Raw genomic sequence first — 26,933 nt, 5'->3', positions numbered from 1 at the left:
GACGGGGATGCCCACTGATCGAGGCCGTACCCGAATCAAATAAACATTAAAAATGCAGTATCTAGGAAGTGATCCTAGGTCGTCTCCCAACGAGCAATGGTCAACCAAACGTTCATCACAGATAGTAATAAAACAGTAATGAATTGGGGGGGGGGGTTGTTTGCTTTTGTAAATTAAACAGCGAATAAATTTGAACTATAAAATATCAGAATTAAAACAAGTTGCTTCCCCTTGATTCACAAGCAAGTCTCTTATCCTAGGTTACGAGAATTTATCCTTTATCAGTTCAACCACTTAATACAACCCTAAATTAAATTACTAAGTGAAATTTAACATAAGGCATTCATTATGTGATTAAGCAACACATACACCAAGTAATCATGAATGATCATTAAGCATGAAGGTAAATTAAGTGCAGAGACAATTAATCAAGCACTAAGCATGCATGGATTAATAGCAACAAATGCAGAATAATTGGTGAAGAGGAGAAACTGATCAGAATTGAATAGTAATAATAGAACCTCAAAGAGAGTTATGCTTGATCCTCAACAGAAAACAACACTAGAGACTTAGCCTTCCATTAATCAATAGAAAACACAATTGTAGTAGAAGCGAAGAAAACTAGAATTATTCTCCAAAACGAAAAAGAAACTAAAATGAATTGAGAGTAGCACTCTAAAACTAAAACGAAAAAGAGAGAGAGGAGAGGAGAGAAGAGAAGAGAGAGGAAGAAGCTTAAACTAGAACCTTGGTGCTGTTATACAGTTTTCATCCCCAAAGCTTACAAATTTGTTTTAAATCCAAGTCCATAAATAAAATAAAATCTAGATAAGATAAGATCTAGATGAAATAATATCTAGATGAGATCAAATCTAGATAAGATAAGATAAGATCTAGATGAAATAATATCTAGATGAGATCAAATCTAGATAAGATAAGATCTAGATGAAATAATATCTATATGAGATCAAATCTAAATGAGATAAAATCTAGATAAGATAAGATTTGGTAGAATAAAATAGTCTGTTCTTTTCAAGTCCAAGCCCAATTGCTTATAATTCTCCTAAAATTAAATTAAAAAAACACAAAATTAATCCACTAGGCCCAAATGATAAAACTACATAATTAATTTGACAATTAAGGCTAATCAGTAATTTAAATGGTGACAAAAAGGGTTTAGAAATATGAGAAAATGATGACACATTAAATCCCCTCACACTTAGCCTTTTGCACTCCTGGGAAAAATCAAAAAACAAAGCAAGGGACAAATCCAGAGACATTAAAGAGAAACAAATAGACACAACAACAATTACATATTTCTCAATGAATCTCAAGGAATGAAAAGAATGGGTGACATCCAACACGTAAAGAGTTAAAGAATCAATCAAGGCCGTCATGAAAATCATCCAAGCATCTCAAACATATAATCATAAACAATCTGATGAATTACCTCAACATGAAAAACACAATGATCCTCAGATGGATGTTTCATGGCATCAAGAATGTTAAAATGAACAACAATATCACCAAATTCCATAGACAATGTGCCAGCATAAACATCTATCTTGGTTCGGGCTGTTTATAAAATAATTGGAACTGAACCATGGGAAAATCCCTCTTCCATATTAAGAACATAAAATCAATAGGAAAAATAAGTTCACCAACCCGAACCAGCACATCCTCTATGAAACCTGCGGGGAAGCAACACTTCTGTTTTCCAAATGAATCACCACATCTGTAGATTGCAAAGGTCCAAGAGATAAAGAATTGAAAATGGATAGAGGCATGACACTAACTGATGCTCCTAGATCTAGCATGGCATTATCAAATTTACTGTTCCCAATAATGCAAGGTATACAGAAAGTACCTGGGTCCTTACATTTCTCAGGAATGTGAGGAACAAATTTACCTATCAATGCTGACACGTTTCTGCCCATGCTAATCCTTTCATTGCCCTTGAACTTCCTTTTGTGGGTGCACAACTCCTTTAGAAACTTGGCATATCTTGGAATCTGCTTGATGGCATCTAGCAGAGGTATGTTCACCTCTACTTTTCTGAAGGTCTCCAAGATCTCCTTTTCCGCTTCTTCCATTTTTTTTGTTTGGAATTGCTCTAGGTGGGAATGGAAGAGGGACAGGCGGCTGTAGTAAGTCAGAATTACTAGAAGAAGGTCCACCTGCATGAAATTTTTTGTTAGGAAGCTTTCTCTTTTGTGCAACTATCTCATCCTCTTTTTCAGGTGTAGGATGAAGCTTGACAGGTTCAGGTGCAGGTGTTGCTACTGGTGGAGGCACTTGAATTTTGTTGCTAGACCTCAAGGTGATGACACTCACATTTTTCGGATTCTGCACAGTTTGTCAGAATTTTGGAACTGAGCTTGGTTCATCTGAGTAGCCATCTGCCCCATCTGATTTGTCAGACTCTGAATGGAAGCTCTTGTCTCTTGCTAAAATTGCATATTCTGGATGGTCATTTGCCTCACTAACTCTTCTAAGGAAGGTTGAGGAGGGGCATTAGTTGCTGGTTGTCTTTGTTGTGATTGTTGCTGTTGTATTGGAGGAGGAACATATGGCTTGCTTGGGCTAGCAACATTTTGAAAAGGAGGGACAGACTGTTGTTGTTGTGGAGGACTTGTCCATCTCATATTTGGATGATTCCTCCAACCTGGATTATATCTATTGCTTGAAAGGTCATAATTATTCTGCTGTTGTTGGTTTTGCTGCTGAGGAGGTCTATTATAAATGTTTGCAGCATAAGCTTCAAGTTGCTCATTGACTCCAGATTGCTGCAAAGAAGGACAAAGATCTAAATGGTGATCTGCAGAAGAACATAGACCACAGACTCTTGCAATAGGTGTAGATTTTTTATTCATGGCAAGCTGGGTTACTAGGTTGACCAAGGCATCAAGTTTTCCTTTAAGCTTTTTATTTTCAGTAGATGAAGATGAATCCGTGGCCACCTCATGGACTCCTCTAAGAACAATAGCATCATTTCTTGCACTGAATTGTTGGGAGTTGGAAGCCATCTTCTTAATCAAATTCCTAGCTTCAACAAGGGTCATATCACCATGGATTCCACCATTGGCAGCATCAATCATACTTCCCTCCATGTTGTTAAGTCCCTCATAGAAATATTGAAGAAGGAGTTGCTCAGAAATCTGGTGGTGAGGACAGCTTGCGCACAATTTCTTGAATCTTTCCCAGTACTCATACAAGCTTTCTTCACTAAGTTTCCTGATGCCTGAAATGTATTTTCTAATGGCAGTGGTCCTAGATGCAGGAAAGAATTTCTCCAAGAACACCCTCTTAAGGTCATCCCAGCTGAAAATAGATCTGGGTGCAAGGTAGTATAGCCAATCTTTTGCCACTCCCTCCAGAGAATGAGGAAAAGCCTTTAGAAAGATATGATCTTCTTGGACATCTGGGGGCTTCATGGTGGAACAAACAATATGGAACTCCTTAAGATGCTTATGAGGATTCTCACCTGCAAGACCATGAAACTTGGGTAGCAAATGTATTAGTCCAGTCTTGAGAACATATGGAATACCCTCATCAGGATATTGAATGCACAAGCTTTCATAAGTGAAAGTAGGTGCAACCATCTCCCTTAGAGTCCTCTAACGAGGTGGAGGTTGAGCTATGTTCTCAGTGTAAAAATTAGTAGTGGAATGCTCAAAATCAGAATGCTCATAATTAGAATGCTCAAAATTACCAACCATAGAATGCTCAAGATACTCACCAATAACAGAATGCTCAGAATGCTCAAGGTGCTCAAGATGCACACTATTCCTAGCTAATCTATGAAATGTTCTATCTATTTCAGGATCAAAGGGTTTTAAGTCACCTGGATTGCCTCTAGTCATGTACTATATGCAACAAATAATGTGTTTCTCAACAAGCACCTAACAAGTGGGTAAAACTACAGCTATACTCAAATGATATCAAAATGAGCTGAAATTTTGTGAGGAACACCATAAAATCATGAAAAGATAGCACAAAATTTTCAGACAAAAATTCAAAGTCTAACTATGGAAACTTCCTAAGGAAAGTTTAGACAAATAGAACAATAAAACTTGAAAAATAAAAAAAAAACTAGTAAACAGGCGAGTTTTGCTAGTTAGAGACCTCAACCAAGCTCTGCTAGGTTTCCACAATATAGGAAATTTTTTTCTACCCCAAATGCATATATAATAATAGTCGTTCTGATACTCAGAGCAAAAGTTATGGCCGTTTTAAGTTTTGCTAAAAATAAGTTCTCAAATTTTTTTGAATCTCTCAAATCCAGCTACACCAAGTGTTCCTAGTATTTTTCACACAAAATATGGGTCAAAAGAACCTACCACACAAAAAGTCAGCCAAAAATAGCAACCCTAACTATCAAAACAAAAATAGTCAATTAAATTGTAAACAGTTGTCGCTAATGCAGTCGCAAATGTAATGCTGTGTGAACAGTAACACAAAATCAATCTCTAATTCCGTCGCTAAGCACTATTCACAGCAAAACAATAAACTGAAATAGGGAAAGCGTTGAACAAGGGGTACTACTAATTTGCAAAATAGAACATCAAATAAAACAGAATACCACACTAACACAACACGAACACACTAAACAAAACAAGTAAACGTAAAACAACTGAACATAAAACACGAATCACTAGCTATTGTGAACCTTTGGCCCACTGCTCCCTGGCAACAGTGCCAAATTTGATCGAGGTCGTACCCGAATCAAATAAACATTAAAAATGCAGTATCTAGGAAGTGATCTTAGGTCGTCTCCCAACGAGAAATGGTCAACCAAACGTTCATAACAGATAGTAATAAAATAGTAACGAATTGTGGGGGGGGGGGGGGGGTTGTTTGCTTTTGTAAATAAAACAGCGAATAAATTTGAATTAGAAAATATTAGAATTAAAACACATTGCTTCCCCTCGATTCACAAGCAAGTCTCTTATCCTAGGTTACGAGAATTTATCCTTTATCAGTTCAACCTCTTAATCCAACCCTAAATTAAATTACTAAGTGAAATTTAACATAAGGCATTCATTATGTGATTAAGCAACACATACACCAATTAATCATGAATGATCATTAAGCATGAAGGTAAATTAAGTACAGAGACAATTAATCAAGCACTAAACATGCATGGATTAATAGCAACAAATGCAGAATAATTGGTGAAGAGGAGAAACTGATCATAATTTAATAGTAATAATAGAACCTAAAAGAGAGTTGTGCTTGATCCTCAAGAGAAAACAACACTGGAGACTTAGCCTTCCATTAATCAATAGAAAACGCAATTGTAGTAGAAACGAAGAAAAATAGAATTATTATCCAAAACGAAAAAGAAACTAAAACGAATTGAGAGTAGCACCCTAAAACTAAAACGAAAAAGAGAGAGAGGAGAGGAAAGAAGAGAAGAGACAGGAATAAGCTTAAACTAAAACCTTGATGCTGTTATATAGTTTTCATCCCCAAAGCTTACAAATCTGTTTTAAATCCAACCCCATAAATAAAATAAAATCTAGATAAGATAAGATAAGATCTAAATGAAATAATATCTAGATGAGAACAAATCTAGATAAGATAAGATAAGATAAGATCTAAATGAAATAATATCTAGATGAGATCAAATCTAGATAAAATAAGATCTAGATGAAATAATATCTAGATGAGATCAAATATAAATAATATCTAGATGAGATAAAATCTAGATAAGATAAGATTTGATAGAATAAAATAGTCTGCTCTCTTAAAGTCCAAGCCCAATTCTAGATTCTTTCCCAAGCCCAATTCTGGATTCAAGCCCAATTGCTTATATTTCTCCTGAAATTAATTTAAAAAAACACAAAATTAATCCAGTAGGCCCAAATGATAAAACTGCATAATTAATTTGACAATTAAGGCTAATTAGTAATTAAAATGGTGACAAAAAGGGTTAAGAAATATGAGAAAATGATGGCACATCACCCACGCCATGACTGCAGCTCTTGCTTGGCTGAAGCCCCAACAAACTCCTCACAACACTTTCCAGTATGCCCAACATCAACCTAGTTTTTTAGCTCGCGTAGGGAACACCTCAAGTCTAGCGCCCATCCAGCAAAAGGCCCCCGCTCAACCGCAAAGGGCCCCTCATTCAAAACTTAGCCCCTACACAACCTTGCCTTGCCAACGACTCCAGTCCAAGCACAAGTGCCAATCTGGGAAGGGGTTTTCTGGTAAAGAAACTAGTGGAATTTGATCCTATCCCGATGCCGTACGCGAACTTGCTACCATCATTGATCGCTAACCAAATGGAGGTAGTCACCCCTGGGAGGATTTTCCAGTCTTCGTTTCCTTGATAGTACAACCCCAACGCAACCTGCGCTTACCATGGGGGTGTCCTAGGGAACTCGATTGGGCAATGTATGGCCTTTAAACATAAGGTTCAAGGTTTAATCGGCGTAGGTTGGCTGACGTTCCAAGAGGACGGCCTGAACATAAAGACAAACCCTCTTGCCAGTCATGGGGGGCCAACGATTAATGCAGTAGAGGATTGTGGACCACGAAGTCTGAAGCAAATGAAGGATGTAGTAACCTCTAGGAGGTTTATTTTGAAGGCGCTGCGAGAGGCATGCATCATCTATTTTGACAGAAGCGAGGAGGATACCTGCTTGGTACACCCAGGGGCAGCGCACGATGTAGAGGCATGCCATTTGGTCAAGAATTTACTGCAAAGAATAATGGACCAAGGCCGCTTTGAAGTTTGTGGCGCAAACAAGGGAGAGCAACATGTGTGCATGCAGTCGGATGACAAAAGCCCAAGCAAGCCTAAACCTTTGGTGATCCATTTCACCAAAGATGCCATCGCGCAAAAGCCCTGAGGCTTCCGACCTATCCCGGTTAAGAAGCCTGTCCCTTTCCCTTACCAATCGGACAAGGCGGTCCCATGGAGATATGCCCCTCAAAAGTCCGAGGGAAACAAGTACGAGTCCATTAGAAATGACCTATCCTCTACCATGGTGACTAATATCTCGGGCGTGAGTGGCTGGACCTGCAGTGGGCGAATCTTCGCAGCGTTGGACCTGTTGATACGGTCCAAGGACATGAAATGGATGGCGAAGGAGAGCACGGAAAAGATGAACAAGGCAAGCCCAGTTTTGGAGGAGGATGTCCCGGTTGGAAGATTTGCTAAGGGAGAGGAGGACATCGGTAGAAAAAGAGTATCCGTTGAGGAAGCAAGTGAGTTCCTACAAATCATCCAGCAAAGTGAGTTCAAAGTGATCGAGCAACTCAACAAGACCCCAGCTAGGGTCTCCTTGTTAGAGCTACTCATGAACTCAGAGCCTCATCGGGCGCTCCTAGTCAAGATCTTGAATGAGGCCCATGTCGCCCAAGACATATCTGTGGAAGGCTTCGGGGGGATCGTCAACAATATAATCGCCAACAATTACCTCACCTTCGCTGATAAGGAGATCCCTATCGAGGGTCGGGGACATAATAGAGCTTTGTATGTGTCCGTCAAGTGTTTGGACCACGTCGTGGCCAAGGTCCTTATTGACAACGGCTCATCACTGAATGTCATGCCCAAAAGCATGTTGGACAAGCAGCCTTTCAATGCGTCGCACCTGAGGCCGAGTTCCATGGTGGTGCAGGCTTTTGAAAGAAGCCACCAAGACGTATGGGGGGAGATCAATCTCCCAATTCGGATTGGACCTCACACCTATCAGATCACTTTTCAAGTGATGGATATCAATCCGGCCTATAGCTTCCTCTTAGGCCAACCTTGGATTCACTCAGTTGGGGTGGTCCCTTCAACGCTCCATCAAAAGATGAAGTTCGTGGTAGGGGGACATTTAATTATAGTCTCCGGGGAGGAAGACATCCTTGTGAGTTGTCCCTCTTCTACACCATATATGGAAGCTACCAAAGAATCCTTAGAGATGTCTTTCCAAGCTTTGGAAGTGGTAAGCAATGCCTATGTTGACTCTCTCTCAGTGCAACCCCGCTCATCCAAGGCTGCATTGATGGTAGCTCGTGTAATGTTGGGGCATGGGTACAAGCCTGGAAGGGGTTTAGGTCAGAACGGCGATGATGTGTCGGGCTTGGTAGAGTTCAAAGAGAACCATGGAATGTTCGGGCTAGGATATAATCCCACACGCGCCGACGTAAGGAGAAGCACCCTAGAAAGAAGGGGTGAAGGGAGGCACTCCCTTAGTGGGAGGCACTCCCTTAGGTCATATCAATGAAAGCTTCATGAGTGTGAGCTGGATGTGTGAAGGGTGGATTGCCATGATCAACGATGAAGTTCCTCAGGAGCAATCAAACTAGGTGCGGACATGCCCTCCTAAGTTTGAGTTGGGAAACTGGCAAGTTATCAAACAACCCGAAATTTTCGTGGCAAACATAATGTAATTTGTTGTCCTCAACCTATAGCTGGGCCTAGGCTTTATGGTTTTCTCCCTATTTGGGCTTTGTCTTTTGCTATCAAATATATATAAGATTTGATCTTTCTTCATTTGTTCTTGCATTTTCACCCATTCTCATTAGTGTGCATGTTTATTTTTGTTGCGATCAAATGGTACAGATCCAACGATGAGTCCTGTGAAGGGACTAATACCAAGGACCTAGACATCGATTTTAAGCCACTAGTAAACCAAGTTGATGATGAAGAAGATGAAGATTGGGGGCTTCCCCTAGAACTCCAAAGAATTTTTGAACAGGAAGACCGAGAAATGAAGCCACACCAAGAAGAGACGAAAAACGTAAACTTGGGTGATGGCGAGGAAAAGAAAGAGGTAAAGGTTGGCACAGGCATGAGCATGCCTATCCGAGATGCATTGGTGGCTCTGCTACGAGATTATAAAGATGTCTTTGCTTAGTCGTACCAAGACATGCCAGGCTTAAGTCCCGATAATGTGCAACATAGGTTGCCTTTGAATCCCGGTTGTTCCTCGGTGAAACAAAAGCTAAGAAGGATGAAACCCAAGATGTCCTTAAAGATAAAAGAAAAGGTGAAAAAGCATTTTGACGCCGGCTTCGTAGCAGTCGCTCGATACTCGAAATGGGTTGCCAACATTGTGCCAGTCCCTAAGAAAGATTGAAAGGTATGGATGTGCGTGGACTATCGGGATCTAAACCGAGCCATTCCAAAGGATAATTTTCCTTTACCGCACATCGATGTCCTTGTGGACAACACAACCAATTTTGCTTTGTTTTCTTTCATAGACGAGTTCTCGGGCTACAATCAGATAAAGATGGTGCTGGAGGACATGGTGTGAATGTATGTATAAATGATTTTGATGATGTCAAAAGAAGAATCAAACAAAGTTGCTTCATAAGATAACCATGGCTTCAAGATTAATACAAGATTGCTTCAACAAACAAAGCCTTGCTTCAAGATTAACTCAAGATTAAGCCTTTCCTTAAAACAAAGTGCTTTCAAGACATTCAAGGCTCTGGTAATCGATTACCAAGCAGTGTAATCGATTACCAGAAGACAAGGTTGAGAAATAGCTATTGAAAAAGGTTTTGAATTGGAATTTTGAAGACGTAATCAATTACCATATGTTTGTAATTGATTACCAACAACGAAACTTCTGAAATTCAAATTCAAAAGTCATGATCCTTCAAATTATAACTGTGTAATCGATTACACAGACATTGTAATCGATTACCAGAGGAGAGTTTTCAGAAAATCTGCCAACAGTCAAATCTTTTCATTAGATTTGTGAATGGCCATCAAAGGCCTATAAATAGGTGACTTGGGCATGAATTTCATGAGAGAGTTGTGCTGGTCCAAAATGTCTTATCCTCTCAAAAGAAAATGAGAGAGATTCCAAGAGAACTTCATTGTCAAATGCTCTCTCAAGAACTCTTGGGCAAACACTTGCAAATCCATTAAGAGTTCATCCATGGATCTTCATTGTAATATTCTTCTCCTGAAGAGAGAATTCTTATTTCATTCTTCTTACTCAATGAGATTGATTAAGGGACCGAGGGTCTCTTGAGTTGTAAGGATTCTTGAACACAAGGGATGGGTTGTCCCTGTGTGGTTCAGAAGTTGTAAAGGATTTTACAAAGATAGTGGAAATCTCTAGTGGGTTGCTTGAGTACTGGACGTTGGCACGGAATTTGCTGAACCAGTATAAAACTGTATTTGCATTCTCTCTTCCCTAATCTCATTTATGTTATTGCAATCAATTTTGCCTTGCATGTTTAAAGAACATTATTAAATTGAATGCTGCTGCTTCTTTTGCATTTTAAGCCTATCCCTCTTAAGATCTTTGAGGCCACAAGGTACAACACATGGAAAAAATGATGTTTGTCACCCCTTGTTACAAGGTGATGTCCTTTGGGCTCAAGAACACCGGGGCAACCTATCAACGGGCTATGCTGGCATTGTTCCATGATATGATGCACAAAGACATTGAAGTTTTCATGGATGACATGATTGCCAAGTCTAAAACTGAGGAGGAACATCTCGTCAACTTGCGAAAGTTGTTCGGAAGACTGTGCATGTACCGGCTAAGATTGAATCCCGCCAAGTGTCCTTTTAGGGTCAAGTCTGGAAAACTGCTCAGCTTTATCGCAAGCCAAAAAGGAATAGAGGTGGACCTCGAAAAGGTGAAGGCCATCCTTGAGATGCCCGAGCCACGCACCGAGAAACAAGTCTGAGGTTTCTTGGGACGCCTAAATTATATAGCGAGGTTCATATCGCAGCTAACCGCTACCTGTTAGCCTCTCTTCAAGCTTTTGTGCAAGAATCAGTCCGTCCAATGGAATGATGATTGCCAAGTGGCATTCGGAAGGATCAAGCGATGCCTTATGAATCCTCCGGTGCTTGTGCTACTCGTGCCCGCAAGACCCCTTATTCTATACATGACTGTGTTGGATGAGTCAATGGGATGTATGCTGAGGCAACATGACGATTCTGGGATGAAAGAAAGGGTCGTCTACTACTTAAGCAAGAAGTTCACAGCCTATGAGATGAACTACTCTTTGCTTGAAATGACATGCTGTTCCTTGGTGTTGGCAGCCCATTGTCTAAGGCAGTACATGTTGAGCTACACCACTTGGTTGGTATACAAGATGGATCTGGTCAAGTACATTTTTCAAAAGCCCACTATCACCGGACGGATTGCTCGGTGGTAGGTTCTACTGTTGGAGTTCGACATCATTTATGTCACTCAAAAGGCGATAAAGGGAAGCGCCTTGGTAGATTACCTAGCTCAGTAGCCCATCAATGACTTCCAACCTTTGCATCTAGAATTCCCGAATGAGGACATTATGACCTTGTTTGAGGATGAGCTGGACGATGAAGATAAAGACAAATGGATAGTGTGGTTCGATGATGCGTCCAACACACTAGGCCATGGAGTAGAGGCCGTGTTGCTTACCCCCAACGATCAATGCATCCCCTTCATGGCTAGATTGGGCTTTGACTACACGAAAATATGGCCAAGTATGAGGTGTGCGCCCTTGGAATCCAAGCAGCAATCAACTTCAAGGTCAAGTTGCTCAAAGTGTATGGAGACTCAACTTGGTAATTCACTAGCTGAGAGGAGAATGGAAGACTAGGGATCATAAGCTGATACCCTACCAGGCCTACATCAAGAAGCTAACAGAGTTCTTCGATGACATATCCTTCCACCACATTCCAAGGGAGGAGAATCAAATGGCCAATGCGCTTGCCACTCTAGCCTCCATGTTTCAATTGACTCCGCACAGAGACTTGCCGTACATCGAGTTCAGATGTCATGGCAAGCTCGCATATTGTTGCTTGATAAAAGAGGAGCAAGATGGTAAACCCTAGTACTTTGATATCAAGCATTACATCGAAGACAAGAAGTACCCAAAGGAGGCTTTCGACAATGATAAGAGAATGTTGCGGAGGTTAGCAGCCGATATCTTCCTGAGTAGAGGTATCTTGTACAAGAGGAACCATGATATGGTATTGCTCTGATGTGTGGATGCCAGGGAGGCTGAGCAAATGCTCATACAGGTGCATGAGGGGTTCTTCGGGACGCACGCCAATGGACATGCCACGGCCCGGAAGATTCTAAGGGCAGGGTATTACTGGCTCACCATGGAAAATTACTGTTGTATCCATGTGAGAAAATGCCACAAGTGTCAGGCATTCGCAGATAACGTCAATGCTCCACCCATGCCTTTGAATGTATTGGCAGTGCCATGGTCCTTCTTTATGTGGGGAATAGATGTGATTGAAACTATTGAGTCCAAGGCTTCAAATAGACATCACTTCATCTTGGTTGCCAGTGACTACTTCACCAAATAGGTTGAAGCGGCTTCATACGCCAGTGTAAAAAGGAGCGTGGATGTTAGGTTCATCAAGAAAAAGATAATCTGCCGATACAAGTTGCCTAGGAAGATTATCACTGAAAATGCAACCAATCTGAACAACAAAATGATGAAAGAAATGTGTGAGGATTTCAAGATCGAACATCACAATTCTACGCCTTATAGACCCAAGATGAATGGGGCAGTTGAGGCTGCAAAAAAGAACATTAAGAAGATCGTTCAGAAAATGACTGTGTCATACAAAGAGTGGAATGAGATGCTCCCTTTTGCACTACATGGTTATCGAAACTCGGTGCGCACATCAACTAGGGAAAATCCGTTCTCCTTGGTGTACGGGATGGAGGTCGTGTTGCCATTTGAAGTAGAGGTCCCGTCTTTAAGAATTTTGGCCGAGTCAAGATTGAAAGAGTCAGAATGGGCCCAAGCACGCTTTGATCAACTGAACCTCATAGAAGGTAAGAGATTGGCTGCCATGAGCCATGGATGGTTGTATCAAAGCCGAGTGAAGAACGCTTTCAACAAGAAGTTATGCCCATGCAAGTTCAACAAAAGGGATCTCATCTTAAAGAAAGTATCCCAAGGCCAGAAAGATCATAGGGGAAAATAGGCTCCGAATTACGAAGGACCCTTCACCGTGAAGAAAGCATTTTCGGGAGGAGCATTGGTGCTTGCCAACATGGACGATGAAGAGTTGCCTTTGCTCGTGAATTCCGTTATCGTCAAATGATATTATGCTTAGTACTTGGGGCAGCTAGAGGAGTCAATACATGATTGTACTCCAAAGACTCTTTGGGATCTCGAAAGTCTTCCAGTCCTTTATAAAACCATGATCGCAACATTAATAAACATTGGATTGATGATTTGCATTTCAAATTATTGTGTTGTGTCTTTTATTTCTTTAGGGTACATACTTTCAATCTTGGATCCAGAGCCGTTAGTCTCAATCTATGGGGTGCTGCTAAGCGTTTAAATAAAATTGAACATAATAAACTTGTTTAATTGTTGCACTTAAACTACCTAATCATGAGCATACATGCATGTGCATTTTGTCATCTGCGAGTCAGAGGATAAATGAGGATTCGTTTTGAGCAGTGACCAATGTCACACCAAAACCGAGACAAAGGTAAGAAAAAGGTGATTTGTGATGTTGTTTCACATTTTACTGCGTAATGCCACTTCCTTTATTTAAAGGCTTAGGTACGAATAGGTGCTAGGCCTGTGATCAGCCAACCATCATCCTATGTCTGGCTCAAGACGTTAAAGAAGCGCTATTAAGAGTCAGCCTAGTACCTTCAAAATTTCTAGTTGTTCATCTATTTTCTTAAGTTATATGCCTAGTTTATTTGCAATCCTAGGAATTAAGAAAATATACAAGCATAACAAGGGGATGTCTAATTTTTTGCCAAAAAAAAACAAAAATGGTCAGGTTAGCTCACCTGGGTGAGCATGTTTGAACCAGGGACGTTGAAAGGGGGAGGGGTGAAGCTTCATTCACCCCAAAATCTTCCCAACGTTCAAGAGGCATATGAGCTCACGGGATTCACGAGTTTTGCAGCCCTAAGCCACCATTTTTGCGCTTTTGTTTCCATTTTTGCACTCTTGCTCACTCCATACAAGTAAGTACACTATTCCTTGGTTCTTTGGCTTTCCATTGATGCATTTTAGTGCTCTAAATTGTCTATGTTTGGCCAAATTCGTGAGCCAATTCATGATGGATTCATGCTTTTGATTTGTTGAAATAGGGGATTGTATGGGATGGTCGTAGGCCAATTGTGTATTCTGAAGTGAATGGGCATGTCGCATTGCCCCTCTTCCTTACTTTTTCATGCCTAAACATGCGCCCACCAAAATGTGAAGTTTTGTAGAAACTAGAATAGGCGCCAAAATGTGACTTAGGCCTTGGAACGCAAGCCTTTTGGTTTTGAATGAAAGAATGCATGAAAATGAGAGCATGTTGGTGAGGTTTCCCTTTGACTAGCACTTGGTTTGGGCTGCATCTTGTTGAATATTTTGCGTTTAGATGGTGTAAAAATGTTTTTCACAATGTGCATGTATATATATAGAGGATAGGTAGCAAGAGAAAATAACTTTCTATCGCAACCTACCCTTCGGCGGGAGGGCGAAGTGAGACTCACGGGTGCACCTTCCAAGGGAGGAAAACATGCGGAGTCGCCACGAACGTTTATTTGAGAAAAATGTTAGAAAAACCAAAAGTGGGTCTACAAATTTTAAGAGTGAAAGGTTCAGGAGTTGTTTTTACGCACGGGGAAGGTATTAGCACCCCACGCGTCCATCACAAGGGATGGCAACCTTTAATCAAATATGGAAAATTATGACTTTTATCTCATTTTATTTTCCCTTTTTTACAATTTTTATCTTTTGGGGTCGACAAAAGCGGGGATTTTGCTCCTACATATCCTCAATTGCGATGAGGAACTCAGACCTATGTAGTTCTTTAGAAAGCAAGAAAGTTATGCGGGGTGTTGATTTTAAACTTTTAAACTGTTCGTTTTCACCGATAAAAGTAAAAAGGGTCCGTTAAGGCGCTGGACCTTGAAACGGTTTTGAATGACCTTTTTGCAAGAAAATGCTTGATTTGGGAGTTGATTTTAGCCTTAGTTTCACTTGGTTATTTCTCAACTCATTAAAGAGGACTTTCAATGTAAAATGTCCGGTTGATACTTATTATATTATTTTTTTATTTTTTTATTTAACCACGGTTACGACATGAACGATCGGTTGAATTTTATTTTAAAGGCGATTAAACGAGATTACAACACAAATGATCAGTTGAAATTCATTTAAACATTTATTAAGTGAGGTTATGGCTTAACCAATCGGTCGAAACCTGCTTAAAACGAAGAAAAAGAATACCAAAAGTATAAGAATGAAGATGAAAACATACAAAGCAAGAATGGACCCCTAAGGGTGCATAGAATGAATTCAAAGCTTCAAAATCAAAAACTAACCACCGGTTGAAGATCGACGAACGAAGAAGAACGAACAAAGAACGACGAAGAACGTCCATGGAATTAATCACGGAAACGTCACAGAAGCGTTATGGAAGCGCCTCGGCTTGAATTTTTTCCTTCTTTCTTCTTCTCCTCACTAATTTTAAGTGAAAACTGAATATCCAAAGTGTTGAACCCTTTCCCCTCAGCCCCAAACGCTATTTTATAGCAAAAATGAGGGAGGTGGTTGTTGCCCAGGCAAGCTAAGTAGCTTCCACCTAAAGCAACCTCCCTCCAGAATATTCCAAATGGGCCTAGGGCTAGGTACACCCCCCTAAATTGATTAGTTCACCCCCCCCCCATTTTGTGTTTTTGGTTGATTTCCTTCTGAAACATTGCAAAACTTTACGGATTGCACGACGATGAGTGTTAAGCATCTCAATTTGATAAGCAAAGGTCTGCATGTTGACAAACAATTTCCCCAAACGAAATTAGGCTATGACAGTTGTCCCTCTTTACATATCTTTTATTGGAGTTAAAAGGGAAGTAAAGGTAAGCCTTGGTGCCTTGAAAGTGATAAAATAGATAATCGTGACGATCTCTGCATGCTATCAAACTCACTTGTCTCGGGATAGCAAGGGAAACTTTGGTAGCCTTGATCGACAAATGTTGAGTCTCTCGACGAGGGAAACAAATGACTATGTTTATCTCTGCATGCTATTAGACTCGTTTGTCTTTGGATAGCAAAGGGAACTGCAACAGTCTCAAAAAAACAATTAGAAATGGACGACCATCATCGTCCCTACACACCATCGGACCTACTTGTCTTTAGATGGTAGGGGGACTTTGATAGTCTCGGAGCAATGAAAGCGAGTGACCATCACAGTCTTTGCATGCCATCGGACTCGATTGTCTCTAAATAGCAAAAGGATGGACTATAACAGTCTCGGTCAAAAGACATTGAGTCTTCGACCAAGGGAGCAGATGACCATATTGGTCTCTGCCTGTCATTGCACTTGTTGTCTCTCTATGGCAAAGGGAGACTAAAGTAGTCTCAGTCAATAGATATTGAGTCTTCGACGAAGGGAGCAGATGACCATATTGATCTTTGCGTGTCATCGAACTTGCCGTCTCTGGATGACAAAGGGAGACTAAAGTAGTCTCGGTCGATAGACATTGAGCCTTCGATGAAAAGAGCAGATGACCATATTGGTCTCTGCATGTCACCGGACTTTCCTTCTCTAGATGACAAAGGGATACTAAAGTAGTCTCGACGTGCTATCGGACTCGATTGTCTCTAGATAGCAAAAATGGAGAGACTAAGGTAGTCTCGATTGATAGACCTTGAGTCTTCGATGAAAAGGTGCAGATGACTACATTGGTCTCTGTGTGTCAACGAGCTCGCTTGCCTTTGATTGATGAAAGGAGAGACTAAAGTAGTCCAGGCATCCCTTCCCCAAAAATGCAAACATGCTTTAGCAAAGATACAAAGTTCCAACTGGTCAGAGCCACATACATTTTGAAGAAAAACAATGTGTCCACTAGAGAAGGAAAGTATGCTGATGGAATTTTATCATAACCGTAAATGAGGTTTAGGATATTAGCATTTCGTTTCTAAATGAGCCTTTAGAAGAAACACTGGGTCCAACCGAAATAGAAGAAAATCACTCAAAGTGTATAAATCTCACACGGGCAAGTGTTTCATCCTAATTCTGAACCACAGATATGTCATGACTTGACTTTGCAAATCATTTCCAATCAAATCAAAGATAACATGTGCAATCATGGATCAATAGGACTTGTTTGGGAAATTGTCTTTGGTGGGAAACTTGATTCTGGGTATTTCGGCCTTTTCCTTTTCTGTTTTTTTTAGTGCGGGGCGAGGGAGTCATCGGTGCAAAAGATTTTGGTAATCAAGAATGGGACTGCTTCATGTGTCACAAGCCACAATTTCCTTTCATTTCTTTCTTGCTTGTGACAATTTTGTATGTTTATTCAGACATTGTCGGGTCCAAAGACTTTTCTGTACATTTTCTTTTGTGTTCTTTCGATCTTGATAGGGATTTTTCTTTTTCTTTTGCTTGCTTTCGATCTTTGACCCGGAACTTTCTTTTTCTTTTGCTTTATTCCGACCTTTGGCCAGGAACTTTCTTTTTTCTTTTGCTTTTCAAGCACATTTAATAGTGAATGGATCTCTTTCTTGGGAGATCCTTTTGTTCATTCTTCTGAGGGTAAAGGGAAAAATTCGTATCCTAGGTCAAGGTTTATGGCCGATGAGTTGAGGTTTTGGGCTCAAAAGGCTTGTAGAAGGCCGAACATGACGTATGTTAGGGATATTTGTTCGGCAAGCAGTTCAGGGATAAGGGAATGTCCTACAATATTTCCATGATGCGCATGCAACAATGATGATTTAGAAATTTATGCAAAACTGATCATGCATGCACCTATGTGGACACTCAATCATCAAGTTTATGGTCATGCGACACTAAGGCTTAGGATTCATTTTCCCATTTAAATCAATTGAGTGTTTCCAAAAGATGCTCTTTTATCAATTTATGCATTCGTCCAAGTCCGTTTAGGCATTCAAGAAAACTTCCACACCATTCACCCTCAGGTGTACACACACATTTTTCTTTCAAAAATCCGCTTATGTTCCTGTTGGATCGAGTGGCCTCAAAATAATTAAGAAGGCGGGGGGGGGGGTTGAATTAATTATTCCTTAACCTTTACTAATTAAAAATTACTCTTCTAAGGCTTTTACTAAATTGTTAAGAGAATGAGGAGTAGAAGAGAAACTTAACAGAAAGTAAAAGCGGAAATTAAATGCACAATGGAAAGTAAAAGAGTAGGGAAGAAGGAGACAAACACACAAGAGTTTTTATACTGGTTCGGCAACAACCCGTGCCTACATCCAGTCCCCAAGCGACCTGCGGTCCTTGAGATTTCTTTCAACCTTGTAAAAATCCTTTCACAAGCAATGATCCACAAGGGATGTACCCTCCCATGTTCTCTTTGAACCTAGTGGATGTACCCTCCACTAGAACTGATCCACAAGAGATGTACCCTTTCTTGTTCTCAGTCAACAACCCAAGTAGATGTACCCTCTACTTGTACCACAAAGGATGTACCCTCCAATGTGTTAAGACAAAGATCTCAGGCGGTTAAAGCTTTGATACTTTGTGAATGGGGATACAAAAGAATTCTCAAGCGGTTAGTCCTTTGAACACTTTTGTATAAGGGAATTTAAAGAATCAAAAGAATTCTCAGACTGTGTCGTTTTGAATTCTTTGACAAGGGAGAAGGGAGACACAAAAGAATTCAGGCGGTTAGTCCTTTGTTCTTTTGGAAAAGGGAGAAGAGAAACACAAAAAGAATTCAGGTGGTTAGTCCTTGGCGAATTCTTTTTGGTAAAGGGAGAAGAGATGAACAGAATGAATAGCACAAGTTTTCAAGGTTCAGAAAACCAGAAAACTTTGGAAAGCTTTTGGCACAAAGAAGAAGAAGTTCAAAGAGATTCAAGGCTTGTAAAGGATTGTATAAGATTGATTGGAAAAGTATATTGAAAAGAAAATCAAAGCCTTGCTTTTATAAACTCTTCATGTCTGGACAAGAGGACCATTTAGAAGAGTTATAAATTTTAGAAAAACTTAAAACCAATTTGAAAAAGTCAAAAACCTTTTGAAGAGTTACGTCTTTTGATTTTTTCAGAAACAATCCCTGGTAATCGATTACCAAATTAGTGTAATCCATTACACAAGGCTTTTATGTGAAAGGATGTGACTCTTCACATTTGAATTTGAATTTCAACATTCAAAGGCACTGGTAATCGATTACCAAAACATTGTAATCGATTACAGCTTTTTGAAATTAATTGGAACGTTGTAAATTCTGTTTGAAAACTTTTTCAAATCAATTTTGCTACTGGTAATCGATTACAGCAATCTGGTAATCGATTACCAGAGAGTAAAAATTATCATTTTCTTGCGCTCAGTCATCTTGATCATCCTTGTCTTCATCATCTCTCTTTCTTTTTGGATTTCTTTCTTCATTTTGAGTATCTTCCAAAGTATCTGCAATATCATCAACAAACTTCTTTCTCGGGGAGGTGATGCTAGTTTTATCAAAAGTAACATGTATTGATTTCTCAATTGTCATGGTTCTTTTGTTGTATATTCTAAATGCTTTACTATGTAAGGAATACCCAAGGAAGATACCCTCATCTGCTTTAGCATCAAACTTTCCTAGGCTTTCTTTACCATTGTTTAGAACAAAACATTTACATCCAAAAACATGTAAATGAGCAATATTTGGTTTTCTATTATTAAAAAGTTCATATGGGGTTTTCTTAAGAATGGGTCTGATTAAGGGTCTGTTCATAATATAACATGCAGTGTTAACCGCTTCTGCCCAAAAGTATTTTGGAAGTGGTGTGTCATTTAAAAGAGTTCTAGCAATTTCTTCTAGGGCTCTATTTTTCCTTTCTACTACTCCATTTTGTTGGGGTGTCCTAGGGGCAGAAAAGTTATGTTCTATGCCATATTCATCACAAAACATTTCAAAATCATTATTTTCAAATTCACCTCCATGATCACTTCTGATGGAGATAATTTTGAGATTCTTTTTGTTTTGAATGACTTTGGCAAGTCTTCTAAATGCATGAAATGCATCATTTTTATGAGTAAGAAATAAAGTCCAAGTATACCTAGAATAGTCATCAACAATTACTAATGCATAGTAACTTCCACCAAAACTCATGACCCTAGATGGTCCAAACAAATCCATGTGTAATTATTGCAATGGTTGAGTGGTGGAAACAATATTTTTAGATTTAAAAGATACTTTTGTTTGCTTACCTTTTTGGCATGCATCACATAACTTATCTTTTTCAAATTTTAATTTAGGCAAACCAATGACTAGATCTTTTGAAATTAATCTATTTAGATGATCCATGTTAATATGAGCAATTCTCTTATGCCATAACCATGGATCACAATCTTTACTTAAAAAGCATCTATCATTTTTAGATTTTTGTTTTAAATTAATCATGTAAACATTATTTTCTCTAAAACCTATATGTTCAATATCTTTGTCATGCTCATGCTTGATAACACATTTTTCAGAATCAAAAGATACTTTACATCCTTTATCACATAATTGACTAACACTTAATAAGCTATGCTTCAAACCTTCTACAAGCAACACGTTTTCAATAGGAGTAGAAGAACTCGTACCTATTTTACCGACTCCAATAATTTTGCCTTTGTTGTTGTTGCCATATGTAACGTGTCCGCTTTTCTTGGGGGAAATGGTTGTGAATTTTGATACATCTCCCGTCATGTGCTTGGAACATCCATTGTCTATGTACCATTTCTTCCTTATAGAATTTTTCTTTGTTATTCTCATCAGATTTTGTCATGAGACACAAGTTGACTTGGTCTTCATCATAATCTTGGAATAACCTGTTCCTGAAAATTCTTTTGAAAGACAAAAAATCTAGAGAGTCCATTAATCTTGAATTGATTAGACTTTCTAAAAGAAACCTGCTCTGATACCACTTGTTGGATCGAGTGGCCTCAGAATAATTAAGAAGGGGTGTTGAATTAATTATTCCTAAACCTTTACTAATTAAAAATTACTCTTCCAAGGCTTTTACTAAATTGTTAAGAGAATGAGGAGTAGAAGAGAAACTTAATAGAAAGTAAAAGCGGAAATTAAATGCACACTGGAAAGTAAAAGAGTAGGGAAGAAGGAGACAAACACACAAGAGTTTTTATACTGGTTAGGCAACAACCCGTGCCTACATCCAGTCCCCAAGCGACCTGCGGTCCTTGAGATTTCTTTCAACCTTGTAAAAATCCTTTTACAAGCAATGATCCACAAGGGATGTACCCTCCCTTGTTCTCTTTGAATCTAGTGGATGTACCCTCCACTAGAATTGATCCACAAGAGATGTGCCCTCTCTTGTTCTCAGTCAACAACCCAAGTAGATGTACCCTCTACTTGTACCACAAAGGATGTACCCTCCAATGTGTTAAGACAAAGATCTCAGGTGGTTAAACCTTTGATACTTTGTGAATGGGGATACAAAAGAATTCTCAGGCGGTTAGTCCTTTGAACACTTTTGTATAAGGGAATGGGAAGAATCAAAAGAATTCTCAGACTGTGTCGTTTTGAATTCTTTGACAAGGTAGAAGAGAGACACAAAAGAATTCAGGCGGTTAGTCCTTTGTTCTTTTGGAAAAGGGAGAAGAGAGACACAAAAAGAATTCAGGCGGTTAGTCCTTGGCGAATTCTTTTTGGCAAAGGGAGAAGAGATGAAAAGAATGAATAGCACAAGTTTTCAAGGTTCAAAAAACCAGAAAACTTTGGAAAGCTTTTGGCACAAAGAAGAAGAAGAAGTTCAAATAGATTCAAGGCTTGTAAAGGATTGTATAAGATTGATTGGAAAAGTATATTGAAAAGCAAATCAAAGCCTTGCTTTTATAGACTCTTCATGTCTGGCCAAGAGGACCATTTAAAAGAGTTATAACTTTTAGAAAAACTTAAAAAACCAATTTGAAAAAGTCAAAAACCTTTTGAAGAGTGACATCTTTTGATTTATTCAGAAACAATCACTAGTAATCGATTACCAAATCAGTGTAATCGATTACACAAGGCTTTTATGTGAAAGGATGCGACCCTTCACATTTGAATTTGAATTTCAACGTTCAAAGGCACTAGTAATCGATTACCAAAACATTGTAATCGATTACAGCTTTTTGAAATTAATTGGAACGTTGTAAATTCAGTTTGAAAACTTTTTCAAATCAATTTTGCTACTGGTAATCAATTACAGCAATCTGGTAATCGATTACCAAAGAGTAAAAACTCTTTGGTAAACATGTTTTTGTGAAAAATCCATGTGCTACTCAGATTTTGAAAAATGCTTTTCATACTTATCTTGATTAAGTCTTGTCTTGAATCTTGAATCTTGAATCTTGAATCTTGAATCTTGATCTTGATTCTTGAAGCTTGATCCTTGAATCTTGATTCTTGAATTCATCCTTCTTCTTGAATCTTGAAGTGTTCTTCAACTTTTCCTCTTGAGTCTTGAATTTGCTCTTGATTTCTTCTTGAATATCTTGAACTCATCCTTTGATTGACCTTTGAGCTTTTTGTCATCACCTTTGTCATCATCTTTTGTTATCATCATTGTTATCATCAAAACATCTTTGAATCACTTTTGATTCACCATGAAGCTTTGCTTCTATAGTTCCAACTGGTAAAAATTTTCCAAAGAAAAACTGCCAGTTACTTCTTTTCAAAAGCATGTTGGCCTTTCTTTTTCTTTTGGTTATTATTTTCTCTTTATTTGTTTTTTCTTCTTTCCTTTTAGATTTTCTTTCAATCAAGTCCCTTAGGTGCAAGGATTAGAAACAATTTGCAAATCGGGCATAGTTGGTATCCGAAATTACATTTTATTGAAAGGGTGTGCGATTGAATGTACATAAGACCTATGTTTTTGGCGTTTCAGACAAACCATCGCAACATAAATATGACGGCATGCTAGAAGCGGTAAAATTACTCAAAATGAGCGACAGATAACCGAAAGCGATAATGGCATGTTTAGTTTAAATATAATGCACATGATAACTAGTAGCAAATAATGTCAAACCACACGAAAATAAAAAAATAAAAAACCTCAATAATGTCACATCATACGGAAACCATGAAATAACCAAAAGCCATAATGTTAAATCCTATGGAAATAACAAAATAAACAACAACAATAATGTCACATTGCAAGGATATTGTTGAGCAGCAACGTCATCCATATCTGGGTCAGGGTGGTCATGCTGGTGTGCATGATCCTCACCCGTCTCCCTATAGTGGTTCGGGCGAAATCCTACCCCGATATGCACAAAAGCTGAGCAATGGCCTCCTCGTCAAAACCCGAGACCTGACTCCTCCTCTTGCTAAATTCACAATGTTGACCCTCTTCCAAAATCAGCGGGTGGCCCAAGAACTGGCTGAGGGAATCTATGTTGAAAAGGATCCACTGGCCCCTCACCCAGGAGCGCATATCCCGAGCTCCCTCCTCGGTAGGCCAGGCATTGGCGTAAAACTCCATGACTATCTCCGGGTCGAATTTAGCCATGGATGTCACGAGTGACGCCCAGTGCATGTGGCCTATCTCCTCCTGAAAATTAGGGAACTCATCGTCCCTCAACTGGACCTACCTCTCTTTGAGGAATGACCATCCCTTGATGGTCTCAAAGCACTACTGATGCTCGGCGCTCCAAAATCGGTTCCTGTCAAAATTGGTGTCAGTTGGCTGGGCAGCATTGCAGCCTTCTCTGGTGGCATCCTTCCTAGACCTCTTTGATGGAAGCTTTCTTGGGACCATCTCCTATGAAACACATTTGTAAAGTCAGCGTACCAGTGTCATACCCTAATTTCATCCGGGGACCATTGTTTGATGGCCTGCAACCTTTTCTTGACCGCTTCGCGGTACTTAACACCTATTGTTAAGTAATCTGTGAAGTTTTGCGGCATGCCAGAAGTCGAAATGGAGCATTGTCGTGCAATCCGTAAAGTTCCGCAGCATTCCAAAGGTCAAAAAAGGGATTATTGCGTAATCCATAAGGTTTAGCAACATTTTGGAAAGAAAATAAATGTTGTTACGTAATCTGTAAAGTTCCGTAACGTTACGGGAAAGGAGTCAGTAAAAAAAGCAAAATGGGGGTGTATTTAGTAAAAAAGGGTGTGCAAATAGCAACCAGGCCCACTTGGGCCTTCCAGGGGGTTCCAACAAAAGGTGGTGCCTTCTGGTGGAAGCAACCCAGCTCGCTTGGGTGAGCTGATTTTGCCTGGGCGAGCTGGGCGGCAACCACCTTCCTCTTTTTCCCTTTAAATAGGGGAAAGAGGGCAGAGTATATTCGTTCATCCCTTCTGGTATTTAGGATTCTCTTGAAATTAGTGAGAAAAATTGTTTCCGTGAAGAAAATCCACGCCGAAGCACTTTCATAACGTTTCCGAGACGTTTCCGTGAGCGATTTCGAGAAGATTCTTCACCGTTCTTCATCGTTCTTCGTCGTTCTTCGGTCTTCAACCGGTAAGTTCCCGAAAATCAAATCTTTCATTTCATTCTATGTACCCTTAGTAGTCCCCACTTGTTTCGCGAGCTTTTATTTTCATTTCGTTTGTTTTCCGTACCCCCTTTTGACGTGCTTTAACCATTTATTTAGGTCATTTTCTCATCTAGTAAATAATAAAATGAATTTCCACTGATCATTTGAGTTGTAATATCATTTAATCTCTGTTAAAATAAAATCCAACCGATGTTTCACGTCGTAACCACGTTTAAAACCAAAAGAGGAAAAATAATAATAAAATAATCAAAATATCTTTGAATAAAATAATCCAAAAAAATCAAACGGACGCTTTTCTTTGGGATTTTTCTTAATTGAATTGACTAATAACCAAAGTGAAACTAAGGCTAAAATCAACTCACAAATCAAGCTTTGTCCATAAAAATCACCTAAAAACCGTTTTAAGGTCCAACGCCTTAAATGGTCCTCTTTGCTTTTGTTGGTTAACGTGGACTTTCGAAAGCCTAAAGTCAACATGTAACTATGTCACTACTTTCGAAAACCAAGGGATCATTAATGGTCCAATGCCTTAAAATGTTTCTCTCCTTTAAAAAGAATCAAAAGATCGTTTAAATGGTCCAACGCCTTAAAACGAATTTTTTCGGTCACAATATATCTTGCAAAAAAAGATAAAAACAACTTAACCAACGTTCAGTTCTCAAAGAACTACGTAGGTCTAATTTCCTTATCACAATTGAGGAATACATAGGAGCAAGGGAAACACCCTTGTCGACCACAAAAAGATAAAAAATACAAAAGGGAAAATAAAACAAATTGAAGTCATATTTGCATACTTGATTAAAGGCTGTCGTCCTTTGTGACGGACGCGTGGGGTGCTAATACCTTCCCCGTGCGTAAACACAACTCCTGAACCTTTCACACTTAAAGTTCGTAGACTACACCTTTTCCGGTTTTTCCGACGTTTTCCACGAATAAATGTTGGTGGCGACTCCGCGCATTTTCCTTTCTTGGAAGACGCACCCGTGGGTCTTGTGTCGCCCTCCCGTCGAAGGGTAGGTTGCGACAGTTGGTGACTCCACTGGGGACTGTTTTTAGAGAGCTAGGCCAATCAATCAGTGTGCATTCCTTACCATGACTTCTCCTTTGTTCCTTTTTTTATTTATTCCTTATGTTCTTGTATGTATAACTCTTTAATGCTTTAATGTGTTTTTGAAAGGTATGCATGAGATAGATATTTATTCATTTGATGCACACAAACACCAACACTATTTGTACACACGGTGAGTTGAAAAGGGGCCCTATACCCAGGTCCATGGGAACATAAGGAATGAAGGTGAATCTGTGGTCATGCTAGGTCTCCGACTTGCTTGATAACAGTGAACCCTCATCTAGAGTTTTTCTCTTTGATAACATATTGTTGCCGGTAGTCCCTACTGCCGCAATATGTTTTTTCGAAGGGGATGATACCTCTAGAAACCATCAAGAGAGATATGACCACCTTGGGAATTATCACTAAAAGCCTTTTAGTTCCTCCCGTTTAGGTCCCTAAAATAGGAGCACAAAGCAAACACGCTGCATGCCTTTTTAAACACTACCATGCATGTAGTCTAAAATGTCATGCACGCCTTTGCTGTATGATTATTTGTGGATATTGTCATACTATATGCATCCCCGTGTTGTGCTTATTTTACGCATCTGCATTATGCACGGGTTGCGTCTTGATCCCCTCACTTTGTCACGAACCGACGGAGGGTCCGTGTCGCCTTCTTAAATGCATACATCGGGCGCCATGCTGCCCGAATGTTGTATCTAAGAAGGGGACAATCTCCCGGGCTCCCATATTCGTAAAATGCATCTGTGCCATATGCATTTCTTCATGCATTCATCCATTCCACCCATGATAGATGTCGGAGTCTTGATTCGCTTTGGGTTTTGTTTCACTTTAGTAAAACATGGGATCGAGTCAGGCGCCTTCGCTTAAAAAGAGGTTCTATCAAGTCAAGGTCAAGAGTCTAGGAGAAATCCTGGGATGCCCTTTGGGAGGAAGGAAACAATACCTCTTCTCGGGATTCTATCCCTCTTTAGCTAGAATTTCTAAGATAGTCCAAATCTCGACACAGGAATTAGACCACAGAAAGCAAGTCAAAAAGGGGGTGGTTGGAGTACCAAGGAAATGTTTGGAAGCAAAAGCAAGAGTCTTGGCAGGTAAAGGCGAATGGGCCCCGTTCATGGACATCCTCGCACTTTTCCAAATGTGGATGGGTTGGTGGACCAGGCAGCGATTAACGCTTTTCTCACCTTTCATGAATGCAAGGAAAGCCCGTCATTCTTATTTCGTGCAGAGGATTTCCAAGTGTTCCCTTGATGGGGACAAGGGTTTGCATTAATTATAATCCCATCCTCGCCATAAGACAGTTGGGCTACCCTATGAGAGGGGCACCATTAGAGGAAGACCTCATACCTATTATTGCATGAAGTTTCAATAGCACCAACGCGGAGGCACTTCAGAAGGTCCGCAAGGCATGGGAGATGGTGGAAAAGAAGGATAAGGAACTCAGAGGCAGTAGCAACGGGGGCTACCATAGGTGGTTGA

The sequence above is a fragment of the Glycine soja genome, chromosome 16, assembly GCF_004193775.1.
Source record: "Glycine soja cultivar W05 chromosome 16, ASM419377v2, whole genome shotgun sequence".
Lineage (NCBI taxonomy): Eukaryota > Viridiplantae > Streptophyta > Magnoliopsida > Fabales > Fabaceae > Glycine > Glycine soja.
The sequence above is the reverse complement of the archived record's forward strand: the minus strand, read 5'-3'. Positions refer to the sequence as shown.